Here is a 12,097-nt window from a genome sequence, read left to right as displayed (position 1 = left end):
ACTGGAGAGCACACGATCGACAGATTGAGGCCACTCCCGAGTCAGGAGAAAAAAAAAAAAAAGGAAGCCTTGCTAAGCGTAGCGCACAGAGTGGCCCACGTGACGTAAACCAATGTAGCAAGCAGAAAGGATCATTTTAGGTGGGTCGCACAAAGGAAGGGCCGCGGTCAGAAAAATATTCGCTCGAGATAACAGAGCTGGAGAAAAAGACGGTAGGTAGCCGATCGTCTTCGTTATCGTGTCCAGCAGCACAGGAAGAGCGTGTGCGAAGGTAAGCGAGGACACGGGGACATTTCGCGCGATGTGCGTCAGCCCACTTCGGCCTTGTCCTCCGGCGCCCTCCTCCTTCTCCTCCTCCTCGGGGAATCGATGCCGCCGCTGCTGCGATCGATTCATTGTTCCGGGCCGATGAGGGCTACCGGGAAGGGAGGAGGAGGGACTCGTCAAGTTTCCATTGTTTCGGCGCAGGACGCGCGAAGTGTCGGACACGCGGACGTCGTTCGCGCGCCGGCGTCAGCAGCGGGGGGCGCGTTTTCGTGGGAGACGTCGCTTTCTTTTTTTTTCCTTCTTTTTCGCTCCCTCGTTTCTCTCGGTCCGCGCTGCTACACGACTGGTTGCTCCCGTCCTTCCCTTAGCTCTTCAGGCTTGACGCTTTATTGCCCCAGCGCCACCACCACTCGCTCAACTTTCCTGTATACACCATCGCCTCGCCTTTCCCGTCTGTTCGTATTTCTTGTTTCTGCGCTCAACGAAGTCGCAGTCACCAGGAGCATTGCCGTCTCATGACGTTCCTATTTTTTCTTTATCTCTCTTCTGTCCGGTCGCTGCTCGCCGATCAAAAGCCACAGAAGCGCACGGTGCTGCGGTCTGCCTCCCCCTCCCCCCTTCGCGTAACTGGTTCCCTTGTTCCCTCCATTCACCTTTCCTACTGTTCTACACCGCTCCTGTTTCTGCGGCTGTTGAAAGTTTAATGGCCAACTGCACTTTCTGTCTCCCTCGGCCGACCAAGCACACGGCTGCTGCCGCCACCGAGTTCAGCAGCCGATCCGGGTGTCGTGCTTCCGCGCTACGTGTTGCGCACGTTGCACGCCATGAATCTTTCACGAGGCGACCACGGGAGCGCGCAGCCGGGCCCGATTACTGCTACACTGGTTTGCGCGACCCCATCGCCGTAACCGAGACTGCGTTGACATGCGCGGAGACTGCGGTGCACGACATAGCAACAGGGAACGGCAGGGCACCTTATCACCGTCGCTCGCATCGGAAGGGTGACGAGTCATGAATTACGCAGCACCGGTCGCCTGGCGGCATTCCCCTAACGTACGGTTCGGTCTCGAAAGAATGAATCCAAAAATTATACATTCTATCAATGCTCCCGACAGCGGTGTCACGCCATCCTGCAGCTACAATCTAAGTCAGTACAATAAAACATGTTCGCGAACGCTAAGGGTGACGTGCAGCGTTTTAAGTTGAACTATTAATTGGTCGCGTCGCGCACCATCTCGTAGTAGCAAAAGTGGCACTCATTTAAGTGGACTCATTTCGTTGGTTTACTCTCAATGCCTTTCAGCTTTGCCTAAAGGATGGGGCTGAAGTAGTAACATTTTAGTACCCCTTCGCAGAAAGTTCGCAGACGTCTGTGAGATTTCGTATCCCATCATTGAGGTTGCATCTGCTGTTCGTCGGAGATGTTTGCCTCGGTGCTCTTAGGCTTTATTAATAAAGACTGCTACCTTAGCTAGCACCGGTGTTTCCGATGCCTCCCTCCCCTCCCCTTGATCATTCTACCGTAATATCCTTGCCAAGGCTCTCCTTCGAAGAAAACGACCCTGGCGCAATGTTGCCACAGGTCGTAAAACATAATAGCAGAAACTTGCATGAAGGTTAGTAGAAATCAGTATATTTATTTGTTGTGCCACAAAAAGGCATTTTAAACCAGTGCTTATGCTTACATAATGTATCATCTGCAATGACCTCCGAAATTCGCGGCGCTGTGCGTGACAAGAAAAACCACGCGCAACAGGGAATCCCGAACGGCGAACCACTGAAAAGATGCCTTGTTTCAACTTTCACACCAGTCTTGGAAGTGCCTCAGATTACGCCTGGTATGTACCTAAAGTCAGAAGTGTTCACTGTGTTTTGCCTAAAAAACCTAAAGCCTTAGGTCGAAAAAACAAAAACAAAAATAACGACGCATAACTAGAGCTTGTTGCTCTTGCGAAGTAAAAGTTAATCGCACTTTAACAGTTATCTATTAGAAAAGTATATAGTAAATTTTGCGGAAAGGAGTAGAAGAAGTATAATTATCTCAAGAAAGAACTAGATTTCGCTATCACTTTTCGGAAACAAGTCAGGAATCAGTAGATTCCGAATCCTTATCACTCAATCGCTAAAGATCTGAAGAAACACAAATCAGTAGACCTACTTATAAATCAGTAGCTGTGGAAATACTGGCACGGTGGTTCGGAATGCTGCCGGATATTTTGGTTGCTGTGCCATGCACATCTGGAAACTCGTATGAATAAAATGTAATCAATGTTATGCGAAGCGTTTTGCAGGCAACTAGCTATTCGGCTCCGTTTGGGGTACTGCACCAGATGGACCAACGTATTTTATGTAACGTCAAGCAACAGTGTGCGTCTAACGCGGGCATGTGCGTCAAAAGCAGCAAGAAGATGATGACGGCGGCGTTGATCGAGTGCTTCCTTTGAATATGCAGGGGATAGTACGACTACTTATTTTTTTTTCTCTCTCTCTCTCTCTTTCTTTTTTTTTTCGTCACTCCAGCGAAGAAGCGTGGGACAACCTGCCTCGTTACGACTCGGGCGGACCTCGAAGCCAGCGCAGCGTAGAACACAGCTTCTCAAAGCGCTTGCAGCCACGAGGGAAGGATGGGAGAAACTTGCACGCTCTCGCTTCTGCATGTAAGCAACCCGTTAATATCTGACGTGACGCATGCGAAAGACAGTGGGGAGGTTGACTCGCGCGTTTCATTCCCGTGTCAGTGGCCGAATGGAAACTGGCGCGTGCTCTCGCTCGTGCTATGCGACGTGTCGCACCCGCCAGACATCTGAACGAGTCGTTATAGCTCGCGTTGGCACGAGAGAAGTTATGCGTGTGATCTAAAATTTAAAACAAAGAAATCCGGGGTTTTACGTGCCAAAACAAGGACCTGATCGTGAGGCACGGCGTAGTGGAGGACTTCTCACTAATTCTTACCACCTGGGGTGTAATGCACGCCTAAATCTGAGTACACGCACGTTCTTGCATCTTGTCAGTGCGCTCCGCGGGACCGCGGCGGCCTTCCCTATCACTCGAAATGCGCCTGTGTTCGCGGTTGGTGTCCGGCTCGGGGTGAACATACTCGCTCGGTATCCTCGCGTCGTGAACCAAACACCCTGGATTCCTCAGCGTGTTCCATTTCTTGCGTGCAGTTCAGCTAGCTGGCATTCTTGCGAATGAGGTTCATTAATTCCCTTTATTTGGTCTGCTACCGCGTGTTGTCCTTCCTTTGTGGTCAAAAGCACTTCAGAGCCAGCAGATGATATTATTAAGAAGTGAAAACGGAACTTGGGGACTTTGCCACTCGACCGATTGGACGATTTTGACGCCCCAAAGCTGAGTCATTGCGGTGTATTACGGCCATAATTGTGACAAACGGTTCTTTGAGACACAGCGAAAACTCGGCGCACGGCGCTTTATCATTCTTACGCATTACGTGCACAAGCAATGTCAAACAATATTACAACAGACTCGGGTGAAACGCCATCGAACACTTCCGACTTTTTCAAGTTTTTCGGGCGGTTCTTGGCAATAGCGTCCGGAGAATCCGCACACGGCGGTAAGTGTTCCTTTTCGCAAGCGGGATTATGTAAGAATCCCGCTAACTCAAAATAGCGCTGTTCGCTGAGAGCTTTCTGCAGTAGCTTGAACAACAACCTCGCGCTCCAAAGCCTGTTTACAAGTCAAGCTGCGCACATACGCTAAGCGAGTTTTGAAAGTTTCTAAAAGGCACGTCAAAATCACGTACGGCGTGATTTCATGCAAGCTGGAATACCTGCATGGTGTATGCGGTGAGCATGCATGCCACGGCGCTGCTAGAGATGCTACAATAGCCACGCGCGGGTATTTAAAAGTTATGCGCACTGCATTCCTCAAACCCGGCGACAACTCTCTGCGGCAACGCAGAGAAGGATACGGAGCCGAAGCACACACATTTTTTTTTTACTGCTCATCTGCACGTAATCAGCGAATGTGAGCAACTGTAAGCTACGTACCGTAAAACAAACCATACCACTTATTATGTTTATTTTTTTACAGCGAAGCTGTATATGACTAGTTTATAGCGGATTGATGCCTGTGGGCCAAAAACCGTGGGCCGATCCCGAAGATAGTGCAATACCGGGCCGACCAGCGGTGGGGGTGAAACAGGCTTTAAGGAGTCCGCCAACTTGCAAAAATAAGTTTAATATGTTGGGTACAATACAACCCGTGTTAGATATTAAGCTGATAAGAACAGATATTACACTTTGACCCGCGTCGACCATGTCTACGCTCGCACCGCCCTCTCTTTGTCGGCGTTCCAAGCGCTCCCGTGGTGGCGGTCCCGTCGAAGCGTCACGCGTGTCTAGTTTCCTCCGGCTCCTGGGGGCGACGGTCCCGTCGTCCACGCGAATGTATATACAAGTCAGGGTAAACGAATCCGTACCTATGTTCAAAATTGTATTTATGGTCGTACGAACCATTACTTAAGGGGGTATGAGCCATTCATTGTCTTACGTGATCGACGCATTTAATAACAGAGGCGATACGAGAATGTGTGTGCATACCTATCGTCAGGATAACCACCGATCAGAACAGTAAATATGTTGGTACCTTTGTTCAAAATTCTATGTCACCTGTGTTTCGTGCGCTAAACAGCTTCGCTGGTCATCCACCTTCACAGCGCGGAATGGCTCTGAATGTATTTTTTTTATATTTATTTCGCAAGAAATAAGATCATTTCTTAGGAAAATAATTTCCGTTTCTTGATGTTCCTAGTTTTCTAGCTTTCTGGCATCCAAGTCTGGTTTTCCTGGTCCCATAAACCGCCAGCAAAACTTCTGCACTGTTCGGCGTAGTACATAAGCAATACAAGAGCAGAAGCTCCGAAGGCGCGAGCGCGTGCGCGTATCGTTGGCTTTACTGCCACAGAAAGTTGTCGCCGGTTATTGTTAAAGTAAAAGAGGAATTAAAATGTTTTTTAAAAGCGAAAGCTATAATTTCAATACTGCGAGCACGGCCTTGCGGCTTAACGCACTTCGATTCCATGCGAGAGTCTCTCAGAAAAAAAAAGAAAGGACTGTGCAAGAGATCTCAGTCAAGGACTCCGGAACACTTCGTCATGAGAAACGCTTGTAACTTTACTCGTTCTAAACGAACGAGCGTCGACAGTAGGCCGTGTTTATGCGTTTCAGCTGGACAACTGTAAATCGACTCCAGTGCCACACGCGCGCTCGCCCCTTCACTGCAGAACGATGCGACGCTCTCGCGGACTTGCAATTGAGTGCTCTGCGGCTTGCACGCTGAGCTGGCTGTAGCGGGGCTGCGTGCTCGTGTGTGCCACTGTTTCATTGCGAGAGCAGTTCGGAGCTCGCAAATCCGCACATCCGCCCTCTGCGTTACGCCGTCATCGTAATCGTCGGATCATCTCCCCTCACCGTCAGCTTCAACCTCACCAAATGGCGAAGAAAGACGAAACCGTGCTTACCTCGGTAACTGGGAGCCCCAACTCATGCCCGTGCGACAATGCGCCATAGGAAGTTGAACGCCCTAACCACTGGTTCGTCTATCACCCTCCCCCTCTTTCCCCCCTTTATTACATGGGAGTAAAAGATAATCTAGAAAAAAATATACTGCAAGCACAAAGCATTATAACACTGAACACATTCACTGAAAAGTCAGGCAAGTAATTGCTCAATAAATGTATACAGTCCGGCGGTGGCTCTTGCGCTGGATGTACACACCTCGAACATAAACAGCCGATTTCTGGAAGAACGACCGAGCGCTCCGCGGTGTTACAGCATGCATGTCACACATTACACCGCTATGCAGGAAAAGAACATAAACATATGTCGTATACGGCAAGTCACAGGAATATTTACAATGCAGAGAAGAAATTGTGTATATGAATCCTGCTTAAACGTTCTTTAAAAGATGTCTCAGAAGAACGTACACGGCATCCCCCAAAGTTTATATACGAAACGACTCCGAGCTATTGACCGACGCTTGGGCTTTGCAATTTGCGCGGGGTTTTGTACGCCACGCACACTCTGCAGAGCGTGTATTTCGGAAGCCACAGCGAATAGCAGCGGACGAAGGCGGCGTAGTACACGTATACAGTAAAGAAGACTTGATAAAATGGTGTTGTCCGCGATGTAAGAGCTCGCTGCTTTTGCGCCGTGAATGAGATGAAAGCCGAAGGAATCGCTGCGTGTTGATTTTTATGTTTACGCATTGCGTTTACGAGTTGCGCCACAGCATCCTCACTTTCTTATCATACGCCAACCGCAGGTTCGTAAACATCGCTTCCGAGGAAGGTATGCGGTCCTATTAAAAAGGGAGTCAGCGCGAAGGGAATGCCGAGAGAAAGCGCGCTGATATTTCAGAAAAGAAAAAATTCCAGTGAGATACATTGAATGCAGGGTAACAAACTCGGTTAACTTCACTGAAAAGCGCGGGAACTAACGCGTTTTATAAATCTAATGGCTTTATTTCGCATTTCTCCCGTTTTCGTGGCCGGTGGATGAGCTTTCGCTACAGATATACAAAGCTCTGGGGCGTAAGAAAGTTGAGAGGTATATGGCAATCGCCTTCTATATACGCCGGCGCTCGCGCCGCTTGGAGACACCACACAGATAACTAATTGGCTTTTCTATGTTAGCCATCCGTACTACCGCTACAGATGCGCTGGTTAACGACCCTGTCCTTTGCGGAATTGCGCAATGAAACAACAAACGTTGCCTTAATGTCCTCATTGCGACAGATACGATCTTTCAAGCGCATCATTCCTTTAATTTCCTTATTCCTTTATAGAAGAGTTCGGCTATTCGCTTACATTGACAATTGTCGACGATGGTTTCTGCAAATTATTATTATTATTATTATTATTATTATTATTATTATTATTATTATTATTATTATTATTATTATTATTATTATTATTATTTGTAAGTTGTGTTGTCAAGATATATCAGCGACTCAAGTTCACGTACACACTATTGACAACGTAACAAGGGAAAGCCCTCACTACCTCAGGATACCCACGTGGTCGTTATTAGCGGCGAGAAATTCGAGCGGCGCCCTCTCGCGAGTGAAGCCACGGCCGAAATGCCTCTCGCGCTTCGGCTCGCTAGGCATGCCCGGCGCGCTCGCTCGCGTTGTGCACGTTAGGAACTCGGTAAGCGCGAGCTTTTATTTCCTAAAGGCTGTTTCGACTGCTTTCTGCTGTCAAGCCTGAAGCGCAGTTTGATTTTGCTCAAATCCGTGCCAGTGGTGAAAAATTGAGGCTCAGGTATTGAAAGCTATGCAAGTTAAAAGGTGATCTACTGCTCTTCCAATGCAGACATGCGCTGTGTGTACCGATAAATTTTCTAAAAAAAGAATGCGCGCGAACTTAGCGTATAAACATTTGTACTATATTGCGCTCAAAGCGTGAAGACAGCAGTTATTGCTTGGCTACGGCCGACACTGCATTTTACGCGGAACAGCGACCTTGATATTTGGAGTGAACCTTGATGTACATATAAGACGGATACTGCCTGAAACATTCTATCGAGCTTCTATTGGTCTGTTGAGCTGTTATAGTTCCTATATTCAGGCACTATAATGATGCGTAAACGGAAGAGTTAGGCGCGCACTTTCTACAAAATAACTTGCTACAACTGTCTCTGTTTTCCGCAACAACCACTCAGAAAGAGTGTTGTTCAGGTCTTCAGTACGACTACGTGTCATATAACTTAAAGAATATGTGTGCAGAAATCGCCTCGTACTTAAGTGTTGGGGCTAAGGAAGCTTTAGCTCCGGGCAAAGTCAGATTTCCCTATTAAAGTACACGTAAAACGCACAAATGCTTTCATGGGACAACAGCTGCATTTATTTCAACCAAATTTGTCGAATTTGAGAGAGAAAGTGGAAATCTAAAAACTCTAGGAAGCAGACTTTTTATTTGAGACTTGGAATATATTATAAAAATTGGTGCAAATTCAAAACGAAAGAAATACAAGCACGAAGTTTACTAACCCATAACTCGGCGCCAAAAACAGATATTGCCGTTCCGTTAACTGAGGCGGACAAATTTTGCAATGAGTTTACAGCTCACGTGGAAACGCTAGTGTTTACTAGGTTTCTACAATACCTACTCACTACTTAGCGGTATAGTTCGGAGCGGTGTACACTACATCACCTTTGTGCACTTTAGATGTTTTAATTGGCGCGGTTTGCAGAATTGTGATATTGTTTTTTTGCTGATGAGTTCCACACTCGTAACCTCGGTAGTTGGGCTTTTTGAAATACTCCAATTTTAAAGCATTTGTCTGACAGACATTGGTGGCATAAATTGAAAATTCACTTCCTGCAGATACCAGCGCTTAGTGTTTACTTTTAAATGCAACGAACCGTATTAGAATCGGTGCATTTGTCATAAAAAAAGAATACGATTTCTTCGTTCCCATACATTTATATAGGAGCTCCCGAGCTAAAAGCTTCCTTTTGAGATCGATAGCCATGACATGAAAGACGGTGGAGTGGCCCACATAATGCAGCAGACTTCATTCAACAATACGGTTCACTCCTTTCACAACGGCGCCAACCAGCCATCGTTAGGGTAAGGTATTTACTGCTCACTAAACCAATTCGTTCGTCAACACTTTGAATTCAGGCCACGAAGCAGTCCTTTACAGCGCCAGTTGGCGTGCCTACATTATAGTCTAGGCAGAAGAGCCGATCATGTGCTCTCCTAAGCAGGGAAACTAAAGTACCTTGTGCAGTGGCATGTCTCAAACAAAACAGTTTACTTCATCAGTCCACAAAGCACATCCGCATAAAGAATATGTCACAAGAATCCTATGAGTGCGCTTGATTTTGAACACCTGCCAGAATTATTGTAATTTCAGTGTGGCCCGCACAACAAATGAGGCTTCGGCTTCTTGTCGTCTGTAACTATGCGGTCTCAGAGACATGTAGCCCAAAGAGGTGGGCCGGGCAGTTGTGTCATATTGAACCTTTCGTAACTGTTCCTGAAGCAACATAAATCTGTAAGTCACTGATCTGAGTTCAGCGAGTAGGGTTCCAAGATTAATACATACTGGCCACTGCTTTTCCGTATACCGACAACAACAGACAGTCTCAAATCGTTGCAGTTAAGTTCCTGTCACTGTCGAACAGCATACACTTGTTAAGCAGTTCACAAAGAAGATGCCGCTGGAAGAATCTAGCCTTCAGTGCTAGTTCGGCCCTCGACAAAGGCGGCAACTGGATGTTTTACCATGTACTGCTGGTGATGAAAAATCAAATTATATGGGGTTAAATTCAAGCTGAATGTTTTAAAATCGTACTTGTTGCACCACTTCAAATATTCTTGTAGTCCCTTAGTCAAGTGTTCGATCTTATTTGGCTTTGATTTTTTTGCCTGAAATGCCAATCTAGGGTACAAAACCGCGCATGAAGGATGTGCAACACGCAAGGCCAACCTACGTCACCCAGCACTGTAAACGCTGCTTTTAAGAAATAGATTGTAGGGCCGTTATCAAATTTTACACAACACCCAACCGAAAAAGTTATTTGAAAGTACCGTCAGGAGTGTACTACCATACAAATCAAGAGCGAACAAAGGCGAACACTATCTTGCGTACGCGTACGCCGCCCGCACGCTACCAGCTAGACAACAGACGCGAGTACTGGCCCTGACGTCACGCTGAATGGATGGATGTTATGAGCGTTCCCTTTGGAACGGGACGGTGGGTTGCGCCACCAAGCTCTTGCTGTTATACTGCCTAATGTCCTACCTAGCTTAAAAAAGAAAAAAAAACACGATGAATTCCCATAACCAAATTTTCTTACCCCTATCGTGAACTTTGTTTTTGTACGTCTCCGTTTTTTGACGTTTCCCTACCTTTCTTCCATCAATCTTCCAATCGCCTTTTACTTATCTCTATTGCGGACATGTTTACATTCCCCTTGCTCTCGCTGAACCCAAGGTCTTCAAGGAGGCCAGTGGTGTCTAAATCAACCGATGGGCAGATATCTTCACATTCCAATAAAACATGCTCCATCATTTCCGTAGCTTTACTGTAGCAAGCACATGCTTATTCTTGGGTGCACGCGAGCCGCTCTCGCAGCGCCCCTGTTGGTAGGTAGCGCTCGGGGCTAATAGACTTTCGTGCACGCGGCTTGGCAGCAGCGAGCCTGCGATGCCAAGCACCTTTCGGTTTCGTGTGCTATTGGCCTACCATGCCGAGGAAAAGAAAAAAAGCATTTACAAGTTGCCTCAATACACGAGACGTCCCTTTCTACGTTTTCAAATAAAATAAATGCCGTGTCGTGCATCAAGCATAGCTATTTATAATGTTTCGTCTGATATACACAGCGCAATTTATCTGTAAATTTGTGGTTCGCTGCATGCGAGCTGAAAATCCGCGGGCTTCTGTTTTGACGCATTATACGGCGGCTCGCCATTGCCTTTCTTGCTCGCTCTATTTCTGTGCTCGGGAAAACCGGAAGCTTGCCAGGGTCTCTGTTTGTAAGAGTTGAATCCTCTGTAAACACCCTGTCGCACCGTCTGCGAAAAAGCAAACAGAGTAAACCTCCAGACACCGATTTTACGGTTAAACAGCGAGTCAGCGCGACTACACGATAAACTTCAGCACAAGGAATTGAAGGCTCGCCAAAAGTGCGAAGCATGTGGCAGCAATATAGCTAACGCATTAGTGCACGCAACATCACTCGCAGAAAACATTCTCGACGGAATGCGAAACTGATGCTCATAATGTCTTCCCAGTCAAGGAATGATGATTAAATTCTAGGGTTTTACGTGCTAAAATCACGATACGATTACGAGGCACGCTGTAGTGAGGGGCTCCAGATTAATTACTACCACATGGGGTTCTTTAACGTGCACCGAATGCATGGTAAACGGACTTTGTTGCATTTCGCCCCCATCAAACTGCGGCCGCCGCGGCCGGAACTCGATCCCACGCTCTCGGGTTTAGCAACGCAACGCCATAGCCACTACGCCATCACGGCGGGTTAAAGTCGACGTCAACAACTAGTGACTCTAGAAGCCGTCAGATTGGAACAGGCGCTTTTTTTTTACAGCGAAGCTGTATATGGGTAGCTGATTCGTCCGTTCGTCCGTCTGTAGCCTGTACGCCGAAAACTCCTGCGGCGCAAATCCACGTGCATGTGCGAAAGAGAGAGAGAGAGAGAAAGAGAGAGAGGGGCGCGCGATTGGCTGCGCCAGTAGTGACTTCGTTGCTCTGTGTCGCAGCCGAGCGCGAACGTGGCAGTTCCTCTCCGGTTTCGAAATGGGTAGACTACGCGTCATACGTATTCCTGAGGAGCAGGCAGCTTTCGATCAAAAACGCCGCGAACACAAGAACATGCTCGTGCAGCCGACCGCAAGCCGTACCACACGTTTCCGCTTCACTGGTTAACTATCTGTAAAGAGTGCTTGGGCGGTGATATTTATTTATGTAGAAGCGCCGCTCTTTGCGGCTAACTGATGACAAAGGCCTCCATGCAAAAATGTCAAGGGGAAATATATAAATATATTCTGCGTACCTAGCCGCACATCCCGCATAAGTGATTTGTTTTCCACGCCCGAAAATAGTTTCTAAATTGCGTGAGAATTATAAATTATACAAGTATATGGATGGCCTCCACATTGGAAACAAATTCTCACGCACAACAAAACAATAACAAAATTGCGAGAAAGCTACCGTGTCGGCTAGAATGTTCCGGGCTTTTTACAAAGTTCGAAGACATCGCTTTCAGCTAGTTGCGAGCTTGTCCCGAAACCTTCAAGAACTTCCTTTCCGAAATTGCTAGCTATATAACACGG

The 12,097-nt window shown here is 47.2% G+C and overlaps 1 protein-coding gene and 1 pseudogene across 6 annotated transcripts in view; both read right to left on the bottom strand.

Annotated features, from left to right (window-relative positions):
- Positions 1–12,097, bottom strand: part of alpha-Catr (alpha-catenin related) — a 184,164-nt gene that overhangs the window by 90,479 nt on the left and 81,588 nt on the right. The window lies entirely within an intron of this gene.
- Positions 4,369–4,547, bottom strand: LOC135905198 (U2 spliceosomal RNA; annotated as a pseudogene).

This window comes from Dermacentor albipictus, chromosome 1 (genome assembly GCF_038994185.2).
Source record: "Dermacentor albipictus isolate Rhodes 1998 colony chromosome 1, USDA_Dalb.pri_finalv2, whole genome shotgun sequence".
NCBI lineage: Eukaryota > Metazoa > Arthropoda > Arachnida > Ixodida > Ixodidae > Dermacentor > Dermacentor albipictus.
This window is presented reverse-complemented; position numbering and strand designations above follow the sequence as displayed.